The following is a 25739-nucleotide window of genomic DNA, read 5'->3' as shown; positions in this document are numbered from 1 at the left end:
AGGCAGCAAAGAGCTGTTCCTTGTCAGTCTGTGCCTCCCAACCAGTCCTCCTCCTTCCCATGACAACTGGTCAGTTAAACAGACCCTCCAGAGCTGACGTCAAGGGTCAGGGATTTGGCCACCGAATAATTATAGCAACAAAAATAGCATCCCCTCCCCACCCCTTCCTTCCCACACGCTCCTGCTGAATCCCGGCTCATAAACGTCCTTTTTTACCTTCCTTGGATGGGAAGCAAAGCCCACGTGTATTAGCTGGAACATATGGCAGCGTTTGGCTGCAGCCCATCGGTTGTGAAGGCCAAATACTCACTTGTAGCTTCTTGTTCACTTAAAAAAAAAAAAAAAAAAGAGGAGAAAAACATGTTCTTTCAGGATTGGATGAAAGGCTGAGTTTATGCTCATGCTGAGATGGGAAGCAGATAGGGTGCGGGACAGCACGCTGACCATGGTGTCGTGCTGAGGAACATGTTCCCTCACAGTGCGGAGGTGACGGCTGCCACCACCCTCCGCTCCCTGCCCTGATGCTGGTTCTCAGGTCAGGCAGAGTTTGCAGACGGGCTGCTTGGGAGAATGTCATTAGCACCAGGGGCACAGGGCAGCCAGGGGGTTTTAAATGTGGGGTAGCCACAAGCAGGAGAAATTTCTGTCTTTGTAGCGCTAAAGGTTTTATTAAGGGTGGGGGGAACATCTGGGAGGTGGCAGAAAACACCTGAAGGAGCAGAACATGAAGTGACGCTGTCAGAAATGGACTGTCTGCACCACCAAAGCGTACCTTTGTCCCAAGAGCTTCATGCCAAGGCACTAACATCAGGTTTGAGCAGTGAACCGTTTCCCTGAATGTGCTGAATGACAGGGGCTCCTATGGGAGATGCATTCAGTGCTTGAAAACTGGGATTTAGGTCCAAAGCCAAACTCACGGTTCCACCTTTAAAAAAATCTTGTTTCCACTATAGTAAATTGCATACTTAGGGTATAGAATTAAAATTTGGTAGCAGATCAGAAGCATGTTTTGGGGACGCTGTTGGCACCAGGGAGCGGTGCGAGGTGCTCTGCTGCTTCTCTCCCATCACCGGGTTTGTTCAGGGCGATGCCACGCTGTGTGCAGTCGCTCGCTGGCATGTGCGTGTCCGAGCTATTTGTAGCGTTGTGAGTGTGGGTACTGCAGCATAGAGCCGGTGTAAGTGGGGTTGGACATGACACAGCCAACGGGAATAGCTGTGGCTGCAATAAACGGCAATTGATGCTAATGTGGCTGCTTGCTGACCCGCATGAGGCTGGTAGGCTGCCCTAGCAGAGCCAAACCTTTGCTTGCCGCCTTGCCAAGTGGCATCGCTCCTTCCTTTGCATGGAGACACGTTGCCCGGTCCTCTGCTCCTCTTTGGTGCAAAGCCACCCTGGGTCTTGCACGTGCTCCTCTCCCTCCCAGCACACAGGGATTTTGCAATGGAATTTAAACAAAAAAAATCAGAAAAATCACAAAAATGGTTGTTAAACGCCAACGTGCTGCTTTTCACCATCATTTTTCCAAACCAGCTGCAGTGGTGGCATTGATCTCGCATCGTGTCCCTGCAGAAAGAAACCTGAGACCGTGCTGTGTCCTCTCAAAGTCAGAGGCAGGAGCACTTGAGTCCGGAGAGCCTTCTACCTGCAGCTTTGCTGCAAAAACAAAGGGTGGGCAAATCCTGCATGAGAGTATTGCAGGTAGGGCACTGCCTAAACCCCGCAGCTCTTTGAGGTCAGGGCTGGACTCTGGAGGGTGTGATGGGGAGGTGTGCTGAAGTTCATAGCCCAGGGCTGTGGGTGCAACTTCTTTTGAAGATGGAGCCAGCCGTATCCCTTCCCAGAAAAGATCAGTGTGGTACAGAGAGAAAGAGCTTGGAAAATATCCTTCAAAATATTTGCTGAAGGTGTTGCTGTGACTGCCCAGGGACTGAAGCAGAGTCTGTTGGTTCCCTTGCTTAGAAGGCTCTGTTTTTAAACGGGTTTTTGCCAAGGCACTGCCTGTTCTAAGGCTTAATATATATTCTGGGGCATCCGTGTCCTGAGTTACTCTGTCTCTTTGGAAGCAGATGAGAAGCTGCAAAGTTTCATTGAAATAGTCTGAAAGGAAGAGCACTGACTTGCGGTACGTTGCACTGTGCTGCTGCTGGAAAACACTTCCCCGTCCAGGGCTGCCAGCCTCATCCAAAGGATCTGTGACTGAGCAAGGTATTTTAGTGATGGGGAGGAAAATGCGTTGGTTTCCATTTTTCTTACTTACAGAGCTGTGTAATAAGTGGATTTTTTTAATGCACTGGTATTCCCGAGATGCTTCATTGAACAAAACCTTTCATTTTGTTCTTGAGAGTCTTTCTAGGGATAATCTTGGAGATGTGTAGGTAGGTGATAAGGGATTGCCTTTTTTTAAGGACTCTATTAAACTTCATTCTATTTTAAGGAAGCTAGAATTAGTTAAAAAACATTATTTTCAGAGAGTTCACCTCACCCATGTCCCTTTCAGGTGTGTTGCAAAGCATCCTGCCTGCCAGGACTGCTGGTCTCTGTGTCGCAGGGGCTGAGAACAGACAGAAGTTGTCTCACACGTGGGCAGCACTGCTCCTGGGGAATTGTTTGCAGGCTGTTAAACAAGAGTTGTGAGATGCACTGATCTCCAGAGGTGGGTGAGGGAAGGCCGTTTGTTTAGAGGGGACTCACGTCGCTTTTGGGAAAGGCTTTTACTGCTTGGTGGTGTTCCCAAGTCCTGCTGAGAGCAGGAGGTTGGGGCAGGGTTTGCTGCAGCCTGAGCGAGTGGTGCTGGTGCATCTTGTGCTATGAATTACCGTGGTGCGGAGTCAGCATGCTGTGCGTAGGCACTTCAGGGTGCTGCAGCGACTGCAAATCCCCGTTGTGGGCTGCTGGGGAAGCTGGCCTGCAGCCTCGCAGGGCCTGCTCCAGCACTCCCACCCCTGGGGCAGGCAGGGGGTATCCATTTCACACAGCTCTGTGCAGCCATGGAGCTGGTTGGCGTGGTGCAGAAGGGGTTAAGTCCCCCCAGGTTGTCTCCAAATGGGCCTCCCTGAGCGATGAATGGGCCAAAATACAGCCACCAGTGCCAGCATCACTGGTGTGGGTGTGGACCAGGGCACCTGACAGCAAGCACAGCCTCCTCAAATGGACAGCATGGCAAGAGTTGAATTGCTCTCATGTTTGGTCACTTCTGTTCCCTTCGCTTTAAATACTAATGTCTTTTGGCAGCTGGTAGTTCCCCTCATCCCTTGGTTGGAAGTCTCACTCCGTTTCCTTTAACATAAGCATTGCATCTTGGTGTCCAGATGCTGGTGGCTCTGCTGCTTCTCCAGAGTCAGCGCTCCAGGGTCAGTCGCGGACTCGCTGGCTGCGACTGCCCATTCGAGTTTGTCTCTTCCTCCAGCCAGCCACCTTGGCTCACTAGGGTACTGCTAATAAAACTTGATTTCAGACTGGATCCTTTTATAAGGCAGGCAAATAGCAAATAAAACAGCAGTGTGCCGCTTTAGGAAGCAGAGTTTGTCCACTCAGCAGCTGTCAACTGCGTGTCCAGCCCAGGCTGTGCTGCAAGCTTCTGGTAGCTCGCTGCAAGCATGTTCTGTGTGTTGTAAGGATGCAAAGGACATCCTCAGGCTCCCACCCCTCTTTACATCAGGCAGTCAGGTCCGGCAGTTCCCATACAGCTTTGCCTCTCCCAATTGCTTGCGTCTGAGCTGTCCATGCATCCTGCAGTCCCCTCCACTTGGCTGCTGCGGCAGACCAACAGTGCCCTGTTTTATCCGCATGTGCATCCAGCTGGGCAGTTATTCAGCTCCAGGCAGCTAACCCTGTTTGCCACAGAGCTCCTTCCCCAGGTAATCACAGAATCACATAGGTTGGAAAAGACCTTTAAGATCATCAAGTCCAACCGTAAACCTAACACTACCAAGTCCACCGCTACACCATGTCCCTAAGTAATGTCCATGCCTGGCCTGTAGCCTTCAGCTGGGTTACAGCTGAAGCCTAGCTCAGGCAGGCTTCATGCATCACTTTCGTCTGCATGGGGGAGCTGGAGGTGTTATACCCCTGGCTCCCATCAGCATGAACCTTGTGCTCTCCTGCCGCTTCTGTTTCTGCATGTCGTGCTTTCCCAGCCACCCTCCCTGCTGCTCGGGTTTGCTGTCTGCCACCCAAACTGGCTGAATCTTTCTCGCTGTGACCTGAGCATCCCTAGACCTAAATCGCCACCGTATAAAGGGACAGATCCTATACATACTCAGTGCTTTAGTGCTGGATTAGGGTTTCATTCCAGCAGCCTCAATGACTTGGGTGTAACTAAGGCACAACATGCAACATCAGTGCCTGGTTGTTCCCCAGTGCCCGAGCGGGCAGTTCAAGCCTGGATGATGGGAAGGCTGCAGTGATGAGCGTGAGAGGAGGTGCCTGGGGGAGGCAGCTCTGCAAGGCAGTGGGTTGTAGAGGACAAGGCTTGTAGCTCCCCGGCTGCCCGGGATGTGCAGGAGAGTTTCAGTTTCGGCAGCTGGCCTCTCCAGTGTGACAGCTGAAGCTCTGGGGGTTGAACTATTCTACGATTCTATGATTCTTTGAATGTTCCCAAGCTCAGCTTAACGAAAGAGATTTCCCCATCTTGGGGGACTCATTCCAGCCTGATTACTGTTTGGGTTTTAGATGTTCAACAAAACAGTCCCTGGAAAAAGACTTTTGCACTGTAGCACAAGGCTTCCCGCAGCAGTGTTTTTAACTCTGAATCACTGTTATTTTAATCAGCGTACTTCTGTTTTCCAAATCTATTTTTGGATCCTTGCTGTGAAATCTAGCTGGATTATAGACTCCTAAATAAACTGGTTTTAGCCTCTAATGTTTTTTGAATCAAACCAAACCAGGTAGAGAGACCTGAGTAATCATTTGCCTGGACTTTTTCTTGGAAAGTTACAGCACTTAAAGCTGTCACTGACCTGCCAGTAATCAGTGTGCTCAGTTATCTTGGAAAATGCAGAGTAGAAACCATACTGTCCTTCATGATGCTTTTGAGAAGTATTAGATAGGAAAGGTTTGCTTGCTTCAGGCTTATTGTTTACATTCCTGTTCCTTTGCTGTTGTTTTATAGGGTGAATGTTACAGTTCAGCTCCCAAGTGGAATTGTCAGCAGAGTCAGGCGGTGGAGCCGTGCTCAGAAAGGGCTCCGGGTCCTTAGGGATCTTCTGTGCTGCTCTTTGGGGTTGCCTTGGTATTGCAGCCATCCTGTGCTGAATAGCCAAGTCCTGCGAAGTAGGATTGACAGTTGTGCTCTTGCATGCTCTAGGTGTGCATCGTAGGCTCTTCTCACGTGCGCAGATATGCACGGAGCTGGGGTGATGAACAGGAAAACCCCACTGGTGTGTGCCTGTGCTGCACACCTGAGACGGGAGGGACTGCTCAGGTGTAAGAGCCAGCAACACTTGGCCCTGTGAGTGAGGGATTATTTCACTGGGGTAAGAATGTACTCAAGCCTAGAAAGAAGCGTCTTTGGGAAGTGATCAGGCTTACTGTGCCAAGTGAAGCAGTATGCTGGTGCAGCTATCAGTGCTTCTAGGTGCCGTGGTACAGCTGGGTCAATAGTGCATTATATGAACCACTTCACTGTCCATCTTATTGAAGCTACTTTATGCCAGGTTTGGAGGTTATCCTCTACCATTGACGAAGGAGAGCTAAGCCCAGACAGCTGAGCTCTCAACCATATTTAATTTTGCTCTGTCTGCTCTTGGGGCCTGGGGTAGGAAAGGTAGAGTTTGGAGAAAGACAAGGAAGGGAGAAGCTGCTTCTCTTTTCATAGTGTTTCCTATGTGCCAGGAGGACCATCAGGCCTTTTGGAGGTTATCCTTGTAGATTCTCCTGTTGCAAACCTGCAGTAGATTTAGGCTGTGCTATACTCTCCCTTTTATGTGCCAGCAAGCTTTGCCCTCTGCTCTTATATACACTTAGTCCTTTAGCAGTCCTGGGCATGGAGAACTAGATCTGCTTTTACTTAGCATTAGGAGTCATAAAGCAGTGCTCAGCTATCTCTTGTTTCAGAGCCAGGACGCTGCTCAGTGCAAGCAGAGTCTTTATCCTGCCAGTGACCAGTGACAACAGAAGGATGTCAGCACTAGGGAGTTTCAGGCAGAGGTAGGTACCAAATGCTGCTGAAAATAGCAGGGTTGGGAGCCTCCTGAGTTGCACACTTTGTTCTTGGTCCATCCTGAGGACAACTGCTCTGACTGCCAGACTGCACTGTAAGTTGGTGATGGATTTAGCAGGAAGTCCTCACAGGTGTCTGGATTTGAAATCCGGTGATATTAGCAATAAAACTTGCAGTTTTATACTGTAATGGCATAGGTGTATCTGTCGTTTAATCTGCAAGCACTGAGCTGGAGGTTGCTAGCATAAATGGCAGGGAGTGTGACTTAGCTTATGCAGAAAGAAAAAGAGTTAGCTGAGTGGTACCTATACTTGCTGTGGACTTACTTACATCAGTTCTAATGGCTTGGGTTGATGCCTGATGACTTACTAAAGCACAACAACTGCACTGTGTGTTGAACCGTGCATTTTGAATCCAGCGTGTTGGGTTTTCATTCTACACAGCGCTCAGGCGCAATCTGGCAGACCTCATGCTTATACGTAGCAACTGCCTGATGATCCCGACTGTGTTTTATTTGGAAGCGTGTGACCCAGACAAGTGCTGCTGTGGCCACCAGCAACAGTCTGTGAAGCAGGACAGAAATGGCTGGGTTTGGTCCAGCCCAGCACACCATGCCGTGATTTGCTCATCTGTGGAATGAGTTTGATGTGCAGTAATTATACACCAGGCACTCGGCGTTGTAAGACATAACTAACATCACATGTTTGCAGAGTGTCAGATGTGCTGCAAGATGTCTGTGCACTGCGAGTGAGCTCCAGCGGGAATAGCATGCATAAACGGTAGCACATTAATTAAAGATGTCCTGTACTGCAAGAGAAAAGCCCAATTATGGAAGCGGTTTGCTCAGGCTCAATAGTGCTGCCTGGCATATTAGCAGAGTATGAGCTAACTGTCCTCTCAGTGGAAACCGGTCGTACAGCAGTATGGACAGTCACAAGTGTCCTACATATGAAAGAGGAGACAGACATGACAGCCGTGCGGGTCCAGGACCGGTCAGCTTCAGACATGACCCTTCGTTGAAGGTCCTTCATAGGGAGCAGTACAGTGTCTGTGTTTCAGAGGCACAGGACTCCATACAGCAAACATTTGTGGTGAGGTATTCCTTATTACCTTTGCAGAGATCTTTTTGACTTTGGGACCTTCAGTATATTTTATTCCACATGTTTTTCCCTGAGCTGCTGCTGCTGCTGTTTAAAGGGCCCTCAAAACCTGATGACATCCCTGGAATCTGGGGGAAATTGAGCATCTCAGATGAGTGGGAGCCCTAAATTATTACCAGGCTGCAGAATAATGGTTCTCCTTGTTCTGGGCCTTTAAAGCCTGATAGGATCACTGTAGGAAATGGGACCCAAGGGTTGTTTTTGGAGTGGTTCCTGAGTTACGAACACTTCCTGGTTGGGACCTGGACTGAATCTGGAAAGCCAGCTGCCTTGTCCAGGGGCAACAGCTTTCATTTCACAGAGCAGGACGCAACTGGCTGAGGATGAAAGGTGAAGTGGGGGTCCTCAATGTCCTGAACCCAGTCCCATCCCTCTGTCACATCACCACACTGTGCCATAGGTCCCATCCTGTCATCACACCACAAATTCCCCTGGGAATCTGCTCTGCACACCTCTGTATTTCTTTCTGCAAAACTCTTACAATCAGCAAGAGCTAGTGCAAGGAGAGTCAGACCCGTCTTCATAGCCCAGCCAGCCATGGGGCTGAGCAGGGCTCACAGCTTGTCCTGTCTGCAGCTGTGCTGCTTGAGGAGAGTTGCTGAGAGTGACTATCCCTTTGCAGAAAAACTTTATCTATTTTTCATATTGCTGCTTTAAAAGAAAAAAAATCACTGCTGGAAAAATAATTATTTCAACATCCATTGAGAGTTTTTTTGAAAGTTGATATTCTGCTTAATTTCAAATCCATGGAGTGGACTGTAATTTCAGCTCTGGAGCATGTTTCAGTTTGTCTTGTCCCATGGGAGAGTCAAAAGAGAAATGTAAGTGAGAAAAGTGGGGCAGGGAACAGAAATGGCAGAGGAATCAGGGGAAACGAGTCACAGCATCAAATGTGCTTGGCAGACTCCTGTGCCAAACTGGAGGAGGTGGTCATAGGGATGCTGTCATGTTGCGGGGCACTCACCTGTAGCAAGTTTTGAGGAAGATGAGTAGTGATGGGTTTGATTTGTTTTGAAAGGAGGAACTTGCAAAAAGGTTGGATTTGAACTTCTTTGTGCAGAAAACTGGAGCAAGAGCTTGTGCTGGGACCGTAGCAGCCAGGCAGGCTCCACTGCGGCTAGGAAAGAGGAAGCTGATGGTAATATCTCACAGGGTCTCGACCCTGCACAAAGCAAACGGCTGTCATTCGTGTCTTTTAACTTGTCGGGTATCTTGTCTGTGTCATGGTTTTGAAGGCCGTGTAGCTTTGCTTGCACCCCTGTAAAGCCTGTGTGTCAGGTGTCTGGCAAAGCCAGCACTGTCACAGCGGGGATTTGGTCCTTCCCCCAGGAGGGACAGGTCCTCCAGGCCGGGTAGCCGGAGAGGTTTAACCAGGGTTGCTCTCAGGTAGTGCGCATCAGGTTTTCCCATCGCTGAAGCCTGTCCAAAATTTGGTAATTTTTTCTTGTTGTCTAGATCCCGCTAGAAGATTTCATATTTATAATATAACCTTTCTTTTGTAGGGCATTGGTCTTCAGCAGCAAGCATGGACACATTTCTTTTCTGAGCTACAGTTACATGTATTGTTACAGAAGAAAATTTGCAGCGGAGCTGATGGGTCTTCTGATTGACTCCCAGGCTAGCAATTGGGAGCATCTTAGCCTGTTCACAAACACCCTTTCTACTACAAAGTGAGGATTTCCAGGTGCTTTTGGCCTTCGCTTTAGCAAAAGGGATACACTTACCTGGCACGTGATTCAGTACCCTGAACTCTGCTTTACCTGAGACATATGTCTTTATATCCGATTACACAAGAGTTAGTGTATTAAACTGCTCTGTGATGTCTTCTGCAGAGCTGTGCAGGGAGTCTTGTGGATTTGGGAGACCTCCAAGCTTGCTTGTGCATCCACACTCCTGTGCACTCACGGGCGCGGAGCTTTAGGAAAGAAGATAGCAGTTGTATTCCTTGAATCCTTCAGAGTTCCCCACTGGAAGAAAACTTGGCAAAAATATGGCATCCTGATTTTCTAAATGTTTGCTTCTTTGTTTGCATTTGCTCATATCCCCAGAGGAATGAAGTCATTTATTTGATTTGCCCTGCTGCTTCACACTCCTGCTTATGAATGGTAGGGAGCAAGACTGGGAGTATGAATAGCCTGGCCACATGTGGTTTTGAAAGACGTGTTCGCTTGCACATTAGTGTCTGAATAGCGTAGCTGGCTCTGAAATCCTATCAGTAAGGCTTTTGAGTAACTTAAAACCTTTCTAGTAGATGCTTAGAATTTCTTCCACTCTGACATTGTGTAAGCCCCTGTTGAAGTTTCATTACCTCAGTAACCACAGAAAAGCAGCCAGCCTTTTCACTGAAACCTTCTCCACAAAGGTCTGGATTCTTTTTTTTTCTTTTTTTTCATTTTTCCTTGAATGCAGAGCACAGCTTATTGTAGTTTAAATACAGGGTAGAAGGCCAAGATCACATATGGATCTGGGTGGCAGTTGTGCTAAAGATGGAGTATGAATGTGTCTTGTCTCCTGGCTACCTCTGTGCAATCCTGCACTAAATATGGAAGACGATCTGTATAATTTTCAACATAAGTAGGATATTCAGTGCTTTCTTTAGAGTAGCTTATAAAAGACCAGTCCCAAACAGCTGCCATTTCAGGGACTGTTCTTGGTATTTTCTGTGCTTTAAATAACTCCAGAGCTTCGTGTCATGCCCTGGTGGGAGCTTTCCCCACTTACTCTTTAGAAGTTGTTCCAGAGGCTCATGTGTTTCTTCAGTGATTCACCACTGGGTTAGCAGGGCATCGCGACGCAGGCAGTCACAGGATTTCTCTATCACTCCTTCTTGCGGGTGCAGGTTTCACGACAGAAGGACTTCAGCCCTCCCCAGAATGGCACGTGCCCTCCTCGGTGCGAGCGTCCCCTTCCCATGCTCACCACTGAGCCCCATCAAGGTTGCTTCCAACCTGACTCCTCCTGCTACTGGTCACACAGACCAGAAGAGTTAGCCAGGAACAAAAAATGTATTTTTTTGCCCAGCTTTTCATCCTGGCTGGTTTCACACCAGGAGACAATAACAGTGTATGCCACTGCTATGTAGAGAGCCTAAAATCTCCTTTTAAAAATTTTAGGCAAACCTCTGCCAGCAGCCAATACATGGAGGTGCTGAGGACTTTTTCTTGCTGTGGGATACTGCTAGGACTCTTTAGTATTGGGAAAGATTTTAATTTTTGCCTTTTTTTCCTTTTGTTTTTTTGAGTGGCCTGACCCCAAACAACTGAAATCAATGGCAAACTGAACATCAAGTGAACAGGTTTTTGATTTGAACCCCCTGAACTCTCAATGTAAATCCAGTCAAGTTCCACTTGCTGACACTTGGAGAGAGGCAAAGGAAAAGACCTTTTTAGACACCAGGTAATGCATTATATGTGTCTCCCCAGACACTCTAATTTTCAGTTTAGTTTTTTATTCATACGCCTATAAAATTAAGGGATTATTTTCTTTGGCACAGGATCATGCCTATTTTCAGGAGCGTCCAGAGCTGCTCCGAATGCTGCAGTTTCTGCTGCTGGGGGAATCGGTGCCAGGCAGCTGCTCTTCATTTTTAGGGAATTTAAGGAAAGCTCATGGTGCTTAGCTGGTGTTTCATGTTTAGTAAAGCCTCTGTTTTCTCCCTCAGACGTTCATTAATCACATTATTTGTTCCTTAAGCAGCAAGGTAGCAGTTAGACAGAGGTGATTGATGTTATTTGCTCATACCCGATACAAAGTTGTTGGAGTATGAAAAAAAGATGAGAAGACTTCTGGGTCCTGAGAAAGAAAAGCTGTTACTTCTGTCTGTGCTGTGGGAGGTCCAAGGCAAGAAGCTTACCTTAGCTGAGCAAATAAGCACACAAAGCTCATCTAACAGCTTTCCTCTTTCATGGTGGTGATGGCTTTTTTTTCTCCAGATAATGATTTTTTCGTGTGTAATCTGCACAGAGCCAGTGTGTGGTTCTGCTCCGTGCTAGCAGATGGGATGCTCAGAGCTGATAACAGGCATACAGACTTCTGGAGTTGATGGACTTTCATCTCAAAGAGCCTGCAGTGCTTGCACTGACGTGGTAGATAAATTACTGAGAGTGTACGAGTTCAGCAAGGTGAAAGGAGGAACGAGATTTCCCTGTCCTCGGTTTGTGACTGTGGGCAGAATCTGCCGGGCATCAGACACCCACCACCCCAATAAAATGAAAAGATATGAAGAGGCTAGAAGTTTGATCACGTGCTTTGCCACAGATCACACCATGACTTGTTAGAATTATTCAGTTTAGAAGACTAAAAGGCCCCAGCAAATTGCCTTCCATAGAAAATGCAAAAAAAAAAAGGCAATGTATGGGAGAAGGGTAGCAATGGCAGATGAACCGGCAGTGCTGCTCTGTGCCCTGCTCTGGACACAGAGTCTCTCCAATGACCTGAAGTCCATCCCTCTTTCTTCATTTTTAAATTAATTTCAGTCATGCAGGTACAGCTGTTCAAAGTCACGTGCAGGTGAGAGGTTTTGCTCTACACGTTTTCATTGCAGTTAACTGCAGAAGGAAGAAGACTTCACCACGCCGTGGGGATTGGGCTGAACTGTGTGTGCTGGCAGGTGGACAAGAATTATCTCTTCATTTGCAAGCTGTGAATGTTTGATCTAAACTTGTTGTGGGGCAGCAGGTGTGAATTGCTGCCTGCAATTCACATTGTGTTTCTTCTGTATCTCCTTCCCATACTAGATGCTATCTGGTTCATCAGCGCAGCCACTTGTTTCCACCCTGTGCTTCTGGTTAGACCTAACCAAATCCACAAGTGGGGTGTAAGGGGGAAACAACTCTTGGTCTTTCCTTAATATTCCCAAGATGGAGGTTTGCCACGTCTGGATGCCGACATTGCCACCGGTCCCTCTCTGGCTGTCTCAAGCGTGATATGCAGTAGACAGGGTGATGAAACCATTTCACTATAAAAGCTGTGGTGCTAGAGCTGCTTCCCCGAGACAGCTGGCATTCACATTCCCTACTGAGAAAGTCTTGCTGTAATCCGCTAGATAAGGAAAGTATTTTTATTTCACCTCCCTTTCACCTCTGAATACACTGCTTGCTAAGAATCTGGCTGTGCCACAACTGCACGTTTTTGCAAGGGGAGGAGGAGACTCTTGATTGCTACAGATGCTGTTGTTACCCCCTTACAGCTTGCTGAGTCAAGCAGATGCAGCCCAGGGATGATGTAGGTTGCATCTCAGACTTTCCAGGTTTTTCCACCCTTGCAGACCTCCCAGTTGGTCATTGTGGTTTCAGCCAAAAATAGAATTTAAGGGACTTGATTCAGCCTTCAGGGAAAGAGCAGAGAAAGGACCTGGATTTTATGTCTTTTCCATGCAGTAAGCATGGTTGATCCTGTGGCCTCAGGAGCTCATCACCTGAAGCCTTGCGATGTATGAAATCCGGGAATGCTCCCAACTCTTAGCCCCTCACGGGGATATGGGGATTGCTGTACTGGCACTGTGTCAACGGAAGCAGAACTGAGTAAGTCAGAGTAGAAATACCAACGTGGCTTTGTCTGGAAAGTCGCAGAATGGACCAAACCCTCACTGAGAACCATTTGGTCACATCATTTTGAAAACAGGAGCCTGCAGTTTGGCGTCTCATCCCATAGGAGAGCAACTAAGTAAGTTTTCAGAAGCCCCGAGCACTGACAGCTGCTGTGAACCTCACACTGAAGTTCCAGAGGCAAACGCTGGCGTTGGCCTCTTGGAGAGCTGATCGCCTTCTTACTTCAGCCTTGGGGAGTCAGGACTCTTTCTGGCTGTGATGTTTTGGGCTGTGATGCTGGCTGCTGCGGCACCTGGAGCAGGGAAACCTTGCTGGGCTGGGAAGTTACTGTTCTGCTGATTCAGAAAGGCAGATGGGGAAGATGCTAGAAGGTGCCTATATTGTGACATTTGTCCAAAAGAGATTGTTTCTAGGAAGAGATTTGCTATACTTCTTTCACAACTTCAGTTATAAGCAACCAGACTGGAATGGAGCCTGGAAAATGTAGAGTGTCATGGGCTTTTTCATTGTTGGTTGTACGCAGCCTCTTCATCTTGGCCCTTGAGAAAGAGCAGAGCTCTGGTTTATTTTCCAGCTCACAGACAAGGCAGACTAGTCTCATGGAAACTGGATCCTTGCAGAAGAAAAATGTAGAGGGTGTTGGTTTGTTTTCTTTGCCATTTATCTTGCTGTAGAAGAGGAGGTGGAGGCTTGGAAATGAGACAGGTATATCATCCCCTGGTTAATGTGAATTGTCTAGTGTGTTTTGGGATGAATCCCAGTTTCCTCTGGTTATTTTTATCCTAAAAGGTGTGAAGTGCTAATCTGAATTTCATCAAGCGACTTGTTGATGCTTCTCATGCAATAGATGCTTTAGCTGAAATGTCCCAGCATGAGGAAACAATCAGAGGTTCTATGGGCGCTCTGGGGGAGAGCAATAAATTAGGCTGAAGCTTGAGGTACCAGCCAAGGAGAAGGCTGATGAAGGCAGTGGTGCATGAGTGGCTGCCTGCCTGTGCCTGATGCACTGATCTTGCGCTACGGATTGATTTTCTGCTCCTGTGTTTTCAAAGATACTCATGACATCAGTCAAGTAACTTATTTTCATCTACCTCTTTCCTGGGTCTATACCGTTGGGTTCAGTAGGGTGCCAAGGAGCAGCATGAAATCAGAGGTGACATGCTGCCTGGCCCACACAGGGCTCCTTTGACTTACGGTTTCAGGAGGAGGCAAAGTTGCAAGAGAAGCAGTTTCCCACCTGGAATTTCCTGTTTGGGTGCTGGGAAGGTTGTTAAGGATTCCAATCTTAGTTAGGATTTTTCTGTTTCAATTAAGTTCCCTTCCAGATAAACTTGAGCCTCATACCAGATGTGTCATAAACTCTTTCCTGCAATTCTGCTCCTTTGAAGCTCCTTGCAATAACAGACTATGGATGTGTAGTGCAGAAACCACATTTGGATTTTCTAGTGAGGAAATCTATTTGTCCCAGGCTTTTTGTTATTGCTGTTGTTACTCTTAGTAACATTGTGTGCACTAGAAAACAGATGATTAATGGTATGGTGGGAGGGGGAGGTTTGTTTATTTTTTTTGTTTTTAGGCAACTGAGGCAAGAGCAGCTGTATCCAGTTAGAATAAAGGTCCCTAAGAGTGGGGCCAGCTTAGAAGAACAGTGAAAATGTTGTGACACTTGCCTCAAGCGCTCACCCAGCCTCCAGAACTGGTGGCTGTGGGGCAGCCTAGAGCTGAGGTTGGTGTTGGTGCCTGTGAGAGCCTCCACTGGATTTTCCTCTATGAATTTGTCTGGTTGCTTTTGAACTTCCATAAAGGTTTTGCATCCACCGCTTCTTCAAAGTATAATGATGCTCTGCGTGAAGACTTGCCACCTTGCTTTTTGTCTGAAATGGTCACCTCCTCCTTCCTCTTGCTCCCCTCATTGTAATGTCTTGATTTATTGGTGACTCAGTCAACTCTTTCAGAAATTGAAAAGTTCTTGAAAAAAAAATTAAAAAAAAAAGGGGGGCGGTGTCACTGTGTAGGTGATGCTATTTAAATTGTCCTTTCATGCAGATGATTGACATACAGATTTCTGTGCCGTATTAATAATGTGCATGTGTATTTGTGTGTGGGAAGCAGGCAGGATGGGGAGGTTGGTGGGGTGGAGGGGTCACAGGGCAGTGTGGGAAAATCAAAATGCCAGCAGAAGGCTCTGTGGTCCACCTGACAAACCCGCAACAGGGTCTGCTGGAGCTGGAACTGGGGAAGTTCAGAGCACAAATAGGATGCTTATTTCTAATATTAAGGGCAGTTAGCAATTGCAGTGATTCATTAAGAACTAGGGCAAATCATATGTCCTGGGAAATTTTCTGAACTAAAAGTGCTCAAGATCTTTTAGAAATTGAAAATAATTCTGCAAAGTCATAGATTTGTGCAAATGTGGGGTTGGGAGGCACTTTAAAAACTTATCTAGTCCACCCACCTGCTGTGATTGTGTGTTTTTAAAATCCTCCTGAGAAGGAGAATCCCAGATTCCCAAAGGAAAATGTCGCTGAGTTTGCCTGTCCTTGAAGTTGGGATTTTTTTCCCTGATAGCTAGATAAACATTTTTGCATACTACAAACTAAGCTAGTGGATAGACCCTAATAAATATAGAGAACTATTCATCACCTTTCTTTTTATGTATCAGCCTTTTATACATTTGAAGGCTGTTTTCAGCTCCCCTCTCAGTTTTTTCAATTCTATCTTGAGAAAACCCCTGCTTTCCGCCCTCCCTTCTGGGTCAGACCTTACAGAGTGAGTTGTTTTCTCTCTTTTTTTTTTTTTTTCTTTTCCCCCACTCTTCTGGACTCTGTTTAGCTTGTGTTCACTTTTCCCAAAGCATAGAATTTTCATTTCTTGCTGCTTGTGTCCTGCCATGGGACTGTTAAGACTGATGCTATTGTGAGATACGCTGTTTGCAAGAGCAGCCCACATTCTTCAAGTTATTCTAGCACTTACATTTCTGCAGAAATCAGATTGTTTGCCATGCAGGTGTATCCTCTGTGTTTGTAAGTTGAAGGCTGGGTTAAAACTACGTTGGGCTAAAAAGGTTTTTTTTCCTGGAGCTTGTAGAAAGGGCTCTTCCTATGGAGAGACCTGTCACGGAGGGGGGATGACGCCTACTCGAGAACGCTGACAGCATGTGCAGATGAGCAGATGTTTTGGAGGCAACAGGATGGACAAAGGCAGCATTTCCTGTTAGAGATGGTTAATTTGCTGAGGAAGTTGCATTCAGGGCCAAAAGAGCAAGAGCAGAAGAGTCCCGTGGGTGATTTCTTGTGGTATTTTTCCAGCGATGCTGATTTAATACTTCCTGTTGTTCAGTGTTGCAGTGGGATTCTCCGATTCCCAGGGCAAGAGAGTTCATGGTGCTGAGCCCTTGCTTAACCATGTGCAGTGCAATGGTTGTGCGTGCTCTGCTATGTCAGCAGACATGGGAGATGCTAGAGGCTTCTGCCTGTCAGTCAACTTGGAGAGCACTGCTGAATTCATAAGGAGGGGTCTAGAGAGCAGGGGCAGAGCTGCAGGGTATTGCTCTGGAAGCAGATGCCATTTGGGGAGCCTCCTGCCTTGCAGGGAAGCTGGTTAACAGGATAAGGCTAGCTGGCACAGCGTCTGAGCCAGCCACGCAGCACCATGAAGCTGCAACTAGTGTTGAAGACAATGAGTTCCTCAGTGTTTTACTGAGTTGCCTGTGGTCACCCTTACAAGCGAATTCCCCTCCACTGGGTAATGAATTATCAGATCCAGACAGAGGAAGCCTCTCATCATTCTCCTCCTCTGAGGTAACTCAGATTCTTTGTCAATTAACCTGTTTTACAAACTGGAAGTGCAGGATTCAAGAGAAGTGGTTAAGAGTCTCCTCCAAGTAGTACTCAAGTGGGTGGAAACTTAATATAGGTCAGATTGCTATGCCAAATTCCAACTATCCAAACCGGGTAGCTGACTTTCAGCTTTCCTAAATCCCTTCTCAGATGTAAGCATCACTAAGCAGCTCAACCCATGAATCTCTATTACAATCATGTCTATGGATAAAGCCACACAGAGTATGTGCTCCTTTGGGCTACAGCTCTTAGATGAGCTCTCTTTAGAAAACTGGAGATGTGTTTTCCACCTTTCCCCCCTCACTCTGTTATCTCTGACTCCAAAGAGAGCTGATAACCTGTCTTCCCCTCATCCTGGCTTCAGACTTACCATAAACTGCTGATAGACAATAGCAGACCAGTCTGTAAGTGTGCTGTCACTCTGCAGCAGGGTCATCATCCTTCGCCGTTGCAGAAGAGCAAAAGTGATAAGTGTCTGATACCATTTGCTCTCAATACATCTACCACCTTGTAGTATTGATTTCGAACAGCTTTACATATAATCTTTTTATTCTGTTTGCGTTTGGTTTCACCAGAGTTAAAGAGTTTCCGTTAAAAAGTATAGAATTTTAACTGCCCTTTCCCCTTTCTCCTTTCCTCTCCCTTCCATTCCCGTCCTGTAGTGGAATTAAAGTTCATTTGTTTATGGCTGATCACATTTTGTCAGCCTTCCAAGCAGCGAGTAGTGCTTGGCAGGGTGATGCTGAGACTGCGTGGGCCAAAAATTATAAATAATTAAGGTTGTATGCTCCTAATTTCAGTTTTTATAGGGGAAAAAGTATTGCTTCATGTTACAGAAGGAAAGTGGAAGAAGTGGGGAAAATCCAGTGTTTCAAGCAAAGTTTGATCCAAGAAAGGAATCCAAACAAGTGCTGTCAGCTTGTGGCCTCTACAGACAGAGGCAATTCCGTAAGAGGACGTGAGCTCAGCAACGTACTCCTGTGTCTGGGGACTTGGCTCTGCTGATGCTGGAGTATGGGGAGAAGGGGCCAGTGATAACTTGAAGATGCTGTTTCAAAAAGGAGGAAGCCTCCTCATGAAGAGGGATTAGATGACAAGGGCCGTTCACATTGATTAAGTAAAGATTTGGGGAGGAGTTGGACGGGCATGGGTGTCCTCCACAGATGTCCTCCGAGAGTGGTGACAAGTCGTGGAGAGGAGGGTGCATGCAGGAGGTCCAGCTGGTGGACCACCAGAGGGTGATTTTCCTGTAAATTCTGGCTTGCAATGAAACCTAGGTGGGAAGAGGGCACTTGTGGGTGTGACATTTAGCCTGGGGAGTTTTGGGACACTCCAGTGTCATGTTGGAGTGTCAACTACCTGGATTTATTCCTCGGATGTAAACCGCCAAAGTTCTCACCAAGCGCATGCCTGTGCTCTGCAGTGTCTCAGTGCCTCACTTGTAAAATGAGGCTTGTAGCTGTAGATAAATTCATTATACTTGGAAAGTCTCATAATAAATACACATGTATTAAAAAAGGGCAGATACAAACCTGCATAAAATTCTGGGTGAGAACTGTTGGAAAGAATTTTTAGTAGGAGATGATCAGTGATTTTGGGGAGAGATGATAGCAGGGATTATGGAAGAGTTGAACTGATATGTTTGTGCTTTGTTAACTGAAAAATGATCCAGAGAAAAAAAACCTAACACAGTAAATTTCTATCACTGGCCACCAAGGTTTAAATACCCACTTTGGTTTTGCCCTGTGGTGTGAGATAGCAACCCCATTCAGCAATATGTTCTAATTAATGTGTCAGTTCCCTCCTCTGGAACACAGAGATCAAAGGTTTTTAGAAAATGCTTCCTTCCCACATGGAGGGCTATTCCTAGTATTATTTTTGGAACTGGGGTTACCAGAAGTTTTCCAGGAAGAAAATTGCAAATCTCAGTGCTCTGCAGGCCATCTGCTTAATTTCTTCTTTTTTTTTTATACATGAGACATTTTGGAGCCTGTATGTAATCAGACAGTTGTGTTGACTGATTCTGGCGTGTTGCAGAACAAACACCTTGTAGCCTGGACCAGATGTGGGGAGGCTAATGAGGTGTCTGTAACCAGAGTGTGAAAACCTGAAGCTGCAGCAAAGGTTTGGAATTTGATACCTCTTGAGGTAATGGAAATTAGTGCTTTAGGCAGAGGAGAGAGTGCAGATTTGGGGAAAAGTGCTATTAAAGGCAATGAAGCAGTACATGAATTAGGAATGAGGGATGTTACTTTGAGAGTTGAAGGCTGGCTAGAAAGGGAGGTCCCTGGCGAAGCTTTCATGGGGCTTCTTTATATTTGATTATTTCGACTGCTGAGAAAGCACAGCTTGCAAACATGTAATTGAAATCCATAGTCCGCTTTCACCTGGAGCGTGATTTCATATCTTGCACCGAGAGCCTGAGCAATGCTTGTGGGGATTGCGATCCGAGTCTCTGCGCAGGGTCAGGAGCAATGAAGTGGGTGCTGGCTATGGACCATGAGAGGTGACACACAGCCATGTCTCCCCGCTGGTCACACGTAGATGGAAATGGGAATGGTTAGAAAAAGAGCCTCTCTTGGAAGCTACCAAAGGATGCTGGATTTTTTTCTGCCTTGGCAGGAGCAGGAAAACTCAACTTTCCAGCCGTGTGCAGTCCCCTCAGACCACTATTACTCATTCGATGTACTTTGTCCTCCAGCCCCATAACTCATGTGTAGAACTGTTGGTGACCATGTTTTTCTCTTCACTTGATCTTTTGACATCTCCCTTGGAGTGTTGACAGCCTGTTGGGCTGCACAAGTGGCAAGGGCAGAACTAGCTGGTCTCACAGCTGGAGATGTAGCTCTGTCTTTGCCTCACCGGTACTGGCTCCTTGAAATGTGCATGGTGGAGCATGTCCCACCCATCCCTGGATAGCTGGGAGTCCGCACACCGTCGTCTCAGAGCTAAGGTAGGTCCTCCATGCTCCTAGTGCCCATCGTTTCCTTGGGAACTGAACCCAAGGAGCGGTACCAGATGGGGCAACCTGTGGAGCACAGGACATGCAGTGCATGCTGTTGCCCACATTGGTGGAACCAGAGCTATGCAATGAAGTGACTTTTAATCTGGAACTTGCTATTTGGTGTTTTTAGTAATTTCTGGCTGTAGAGCCCTCCCCATTCCCTGGGGTGGGATTCCTGCCTTGGCAGCTGTGCTCTCAGCATAACACGGGTGTTGTGGGCTGGACTGGGGAGAAGCCTCTTGGGGCTGTCCTGGGGCTGCCAAACTCCCTTCAGATGTGCAAAACTGCATTTAATTTTGCATGCAAAATTTTTGTGGTGGCATTCTCCCAAAACAGCAAGGAATGTTTTACCACCCCTTGGAAATACCGGGAAAACCCACATAGCTTGGCGTATCTTGCTAGCACCCAGGCGTTGCATGTGTTGCCACTATCTAGACAGATAGGAATAAGTATTTTAAGTTATCTTTCTTAGTTTAGGGCTTTTGCTTTCCTTTGGGACAGGGCTCTTCATTCATCTTCCTTTGGGACACTCCATATATTTGTTTTCCTCTTGCCTGTTTGGCATGTTGAAACAAAATGATGTGACTGACCTTTAGGGTTATGGATGAAGCCTGGTTTCTGATCTTTGTTAATTTAGGATAGCTGCAGGAAATTCTCAGAAGCACTATAGATATTACAGATGAAAGCAGAAGCAGAATGACTTGAAGAGGTTCAGCACTTTGGAAATTTGTAAATACTCAGCTGAGAGCGAAGCGGAGCATGTGTGTGTGATTGATAGATTTACTGGGTGTCCTTGGCAGTCTTCGCCCTTACTGAAGCAGAGGGGGAACAGCCATTACTTTTCTTTTTTTAAAAACAGGAAATCATTTTAAATTTTGCTTGTGGCTTCCCTGAACACATAGATTAGATGGCCTTGCTCTTACATTCCAGTGAAAGCCAAAGGCATGGAGAGGAGGCAAAGGAGGCACCGAGCGGTGGTGCTGCCTGGGGACCCATGCTGCTTCCCAGAGCATCACAGCCGGATCTGTGGCAACTTGGACGCCGGCCTCCGGGCATTGCTTACTTTGCAGCTGCTGAACGCTGTCTGTGGGAGAATCGCTCAGCATTTTTCTCAGGGATTTTGGAACATGTTTTCAGCACCACGTGGATCACGTGAAGTCTCTGGTTCCCGCTGGAGCGAGGAAGAAAGCTGGGTGCAATTCCCTGCCAGTGCAACAGAGTCCTCCCCTTCCCCCTGATCTGCTAGGTCCCTCCCGGGGAGTTTCTGAGGAGGGGGCAGCGATCACTGAATTCAGTTCCAAAGGACTCAGGAAAGAAACCTCTGTTCTACGCAATCTGCTGTAATAAACGTCAGCCCAGAGCCTGTGGGACAGACGGATAAATCCTCCAAGCCTGTGCTAACAGGGACCAGTCTGTGTAACTGGCTTTTGGTGGCTGGGTTTGTACAACACTAAATATTCAGCGAGGCTGTTCCTGTTATGTCTCCCAGGCTCTGGTTTAACCATCAGACAAACTCCTGCTTCTCGCAGCATCCCTGCCTGCTCGCCCTGCCCCTGAGGAAGTCAAGGCTGTAATGGAGTGAAGCCATGGCAATTCACTCGAAGGCATGGGGTAATTAGTGACAAGGCTGTTTACATATCAAGCTCCCTCTTTCTGACCCAGTGATTTGGCACTTTGAACACAGCTGCTGGTTTAATGCTGAAGCCAGCCTTTTCCCAAGGAACAGAAAGCTCGGCTGTGAGAGAACTGCTTAAAAATGTGTTGCCTAATTGCTGTTGCTTAATTAAACTAAAGAGCATGCCAACTCTGCGTTCTGGCTGTGCTAGGGAAGGGAGGCAAGCAAAGCTGGGAGGGGGAAAGCTCAGAGGAAGCCTGGAGCAAAGTGGTTTTGTGCAGGTCTTAATGGTCTGCCAAATGCTGCTGAACTGTTTCACTGGGCTGCAAAAGCTGTTACAAATTTTTCTTTCTCCTGTCCCTTCTTTTCTTCCGCACACAGAGCCAGCTCCGAGAGCCAGCAGCTTGGTGTGGTATAGGTTGGAAGGGAAGGTGTTGGGCTTCACAAGTCCTGGAAGTTTGTTTCTAGCTATCCCCCTGGTTACTTTGAGCACGAGGAAAGTGCGTGTCCTGTGGCAGGCAGCACCTGGGCCAGCAAGTCAGCGTGGAGCATTACAGCACCATGCAGAGTTACCTGTTCTGTTGTGTTTGCATACTGCTGTGCCTTCAGCGGAGAAACACTCCAGGCCGAACTTCACTTGTTTTGGCGCAGCATCCTGGAAATGTGCTTATTTTGTCCCAGCTGCATTGCCCTGATGTCTAGACTGAGCATTCCCACTTCTTCCAGGTCTGTGGTTAGTGTGTGTTACGTACAGTCAGGTGTCTCTGCACCCATGGGGTGGACATGCCTGGTACTTCACTGTTTTGACTCTTTGGCTCTAATTTAATGGGATTTGTTTGTTTGTTTGTTTTTTTGGTTTGGTTTGGTTTTTGTTTTTTCTTGTAGCATTTTACTATCTTGCGCTACTGGACTTTGAGGTCTAGAGGTAGGAAAGGCTTGCACAGTCTTGGTCTCTTCGCTGCCTGCGGTGGGGTCCTCTCCTGGGAAGCTGGAGGCTGAGCAGCGCTGGCCTGGCTACGCTCACCGGTGGGAAGTACAAACAGGAAGGTGTTGATGTTCAAACTCAGTAGCCAGCTCCCAGCCAGCTTGTTTATAGCGTTAACTGTCTGCTGCGATGGAGAGGCCGTGTTCAAGCAGGATATCCATATGTGCGTCTTGGATGACAGTGAAGTGAGGGTATGAATGAGTGGGTGTACTCTTTTGCTGCCTGGAGATGAATATGTGCAGCTCCTACCCTTGCGAGTTCAGAGAGCAGCTTAGATCCATCTGCAGAATGCACTGAGCCTCTCCAGTGGTTAAATGGCTGTTTGGACTTGGAAGGAAGGACTGAAACATAAGATCAAAGGTAGATGGATGAAGCTGTGGGTCTCTGCCATCTGCTAAATGCATTGCAGGTAGCGGGGCTGGCTGTGCTGCAACTTCAAATTCCCGATGCCTCTTGCAGGGGAGAATTCCTGTTGCCTGCATTACATCGCAGCCCAAGTACGCAGGCTGCGCTGGGCCGCAATGGGGTTTAATTATTTTTCCAGACCAGGTTTTAATCCACTTACTTTTCAGTAGGCTTGTTTGAACATAAATGAATGTAATTAAATGTGTGTTGCCCAGTTGGACAAAGGCAAGGGAGAGGAAGGCAGCTGGCCTGGAAGGAGGCACAAAGGCTTTGAAACAAGCTGCTGTGAGGTGCTTTTATGCTCTTTTTGGAGTTAGTGAGTATCCAGTGAGGAAGATGCCAGGGAAAATGTGGCTTATACTCATGTGAATTGCCTTGATCAGAATCCTCCTGTTTGTTGCGGAAGTATGTGGGACTCGGCAGGGGAAGTGGTGAGAAAATGAATGTCTCTGGGCTCTCAGTTATTGCTACTGCATGTATGTGGGGGTGTGTACATGTCGTGCTGTTGCTGTAGATCTGTTGCAGTTGTATCATCTGATGAGGTGCTGAGCAAAGAGCTCTTAAGGTCAAGACATACTGGTGTCACTCAGTGTTTTATAGGATTTGACCCACATGACTAAGCTAATGAGATACCTCAGTGTGTGTGTGTTACCACTCCAGGACACTGATTGCTTATGAAACATGGTCACCAAACTCCTAAAGGACACTGGCAGGTCACAGAGACACAATGAGGTGAAAAAGACCAAGTCAGAAGTCTAGGCTTCTTCTCAATTATTTCCTCACCCCATTGTTTTGCAATTCCAGTTAAACAACATGTGAGCCTTCAAATTAGAGGGTTATAGTAGAGTTATGTTCCGTGGTGCATGCAAGAATGGGTCTGCACCTGTGTCTGAGCACAAGGAAGAGAGAGGCGTAGTCCCACCCTGGTCTTTTCCAAGAACCCAGTAGTTAACAGATTTGCAGGAAGGAGAGAAATCTGCTGTGGCCAAAAATAATTCCTCCTCTGTGACCAACCAGGAATGAGAATCTGTCTGGCCATCACATCATCACTCACATGGCTGTTTGGCTTGAAACCTCGAAGGTGGATATGCTGTCAGATGTTTTAAGGATATTTTTGAAACATGAGGGTACGTTCTGTATCCTATCAGTGGGTTCAGCCTAAGCTGAACATCCCTTTACCTGCCATTTCCCTCAGGATGTGCTGGGGAATATGTCTTTTGGTAATGCAGAAGTCACACACCGTACAGGGTCCTTCTCTACATTTCCACGGGAGTTTTCAGGGGTGTGAGAGGGAAGGAGCTGTGGTTATGCCTTCCCAGGCAATGTGGTTAGAGTCTGTTGTTAGCTGCTAGTTATTACAAAATAGTATAATCTGCTTGCTTCCACCAAGAGAAGGAAACCTCTTGGAAGGGCTGCTTCCCAACTGCTGCTTGCCTTCACGTGGGGGGGATTGAAAAAATTGTGGGTAGGTTGCGAGTTTGTTATTGATGTGGGATGCAGGACGACCCAGTTAAGATGTGAAAGGGAGCATCTAGGTATGAGCACAGGTCAATTTTAATTCTCATGCTGCTATGAAGGCACTTGTTGTTGAAGTGTGGAGTATATTAATCTGGACCAGTGGCAATTCCCTTGAGTACTTTGACTGATGGAGCCTGGTGCCTGCCTGTGATCAAATACAAACCTGCAGTCAGCTATGTGGACCTAGGAAAAGGAGTCCCAGAACATCTGTCCGTGCCTCACCCCTGGAAATGTCAGACCAGCTGGAGTTGCTTGAAAGTACCTCCTGGAACTGAATTGCCCATCATTTTGGGAGGTGAAGTGAATGTAGTTTCAGTGCCTGAGCTTTGTACTTTCAGAATTAGACTGTGAAGATTTTTTGATTAAAATCCTCTGGAAGCTTTAAAGGAAAAAAGCCAAAAATTACCATCAAATCTTCTCCCCAGATCTAGGTTCCTCCCTGCGGTGTTCTCCAGCACGCTCCCACTTGGGTTGGCACCAGGTCCGTTTGACGTTGGCGGAGGCTCAGGGTGCTGCTGGGAGCAGGTCAGTGGCCAGTCTGTGCATGGGGAAGGTGGCATGGGCTCAGGTTCAGCTACTAGGAGGGAAGGTAGCCTGAAGGTTAAGGGATAAATAAGCTGTTGATATCCCTGGAGTTGTTGACCACTGCTGGCTGGTGGAAGCTGATGCATATGTCTTAAGCTCTGGATTCCTTTCTCTTTTCATGCAGCCAACGCTACAACATTCATGCACACTGAAGCAGCAGTGTAAGTGTAATTCCTCAGGCTGCAGAGGACCAGTTTTGTTTCAGCTGGGCAGCCGGCAGCTCCTAGGGTCTCTCGCATTTCCCATGAGTGGAGCTGGGAGAAGGGGCAGGAGCAATGTTTCTGCGTGTTTAGTGATGCGGGATGGAGCTGGCTTGCTCCATCCCTCCCCACGGCAGCTCAGGGGGGACAGAAGCCGTGCTCAGAGCAGTTTGCTCACCCCCGTGGTGACAGCAGCAACATCAGTGCTGTGTGCGGAGATGGAGCACAGCTGCTCTGAGCGGGTGGAAGATGAGAAAGCTCCTGCCGCAGCCTCCCTGGGCCTCTCGACACGAATCCTGGAGCTGCTGCCTCAAAGCAGCAAGGGGGGACAAGGGCAGGGGATGGGGGGCACGGGGAAGCCATGGGCCCATGAGTCAGGGCGGGGTGGGCTCAGAGCCGTCCTGTTCCCTTGGTGGGAGCAGCAGGGCAGAGAGGGGAGTCAGTGTTTCCATGTTGGCTTTTATGCTTTATTACTGCTGCTTTCAGCAGACTTGTTTGGCTGGAGGAGCTGTAGGGGGGCTGCAAACAATGGCTGCTCACATTTTCCAGCTGTCAGATACTTAATGATATTAACTCCCCAGCCCCCCCCTCCTTTTTTTCCCCCTCTTTGGCACAGCCAGCTGAAGTGCTGCCAGCAGCCAGTTCGACCCAAATCCTGTCCCCGATTGCTGCCCTTCACCTCCCAGGGGACCCCACTCTGCTGGGCTGCCCTCCAG

General features: G+C 47.5%; 2 protein-coding genes across 3 annotated transcripts in view; one reads left to right on the top strand and one right to left on the bottom strand.

The window, feature by feature from the left end:
- LPP (LIM domain containing preferred translocation partner in lipoma) overlaps positions 1–25739 on the bottom strand; it is an 826113-nt gene that overhangs the window by 68016 nt on the left and 732358 nt on the right. The window lies entirely within an intron of this gene.
- The window catches only part of P3H2 (prolyl 3-hydroxylase 2), a 76028-nt gene that overhangs the window by 8650 nt on the left and 41639 nt on the right, over positions 1–25739 (top strand). Inside the window, exon 1 of one of the 2 annotated variants that reach the window (XM_075507137.1) lies at positions 10698–10719. The exons of the other annotated variant lie outside the window; for it this stretch is intronic. The gene's annotated coding sequence lies outside the window, so the exon portion shown is untranslated. Of the gene's footprint in view, positions 1–10697; positions 10720–25739 lie in introns of those variants that run through there. 2 annotated transcript variants of the gene reach the window in all.

This window comes from Mycteria americana, chromosome 7, assembly GCF_035582795.1.
Source record: "Mycteria americana isolate JAX WOST 10 ecotype Jacksonville Zoo and Gardens chromosome 7, USCA_MyAme_1.0, whole genome shotgun sequence".
Taxonomy (NCBI): Eukaryota; Metazoa; Chordata; class Aves; order Ciconiiformes; family Ciconiidae; genus Mycteria; species Mycteria americana.
This window is presented reverse-complemented; position numbering and strand designations above follow the sequence as displayed.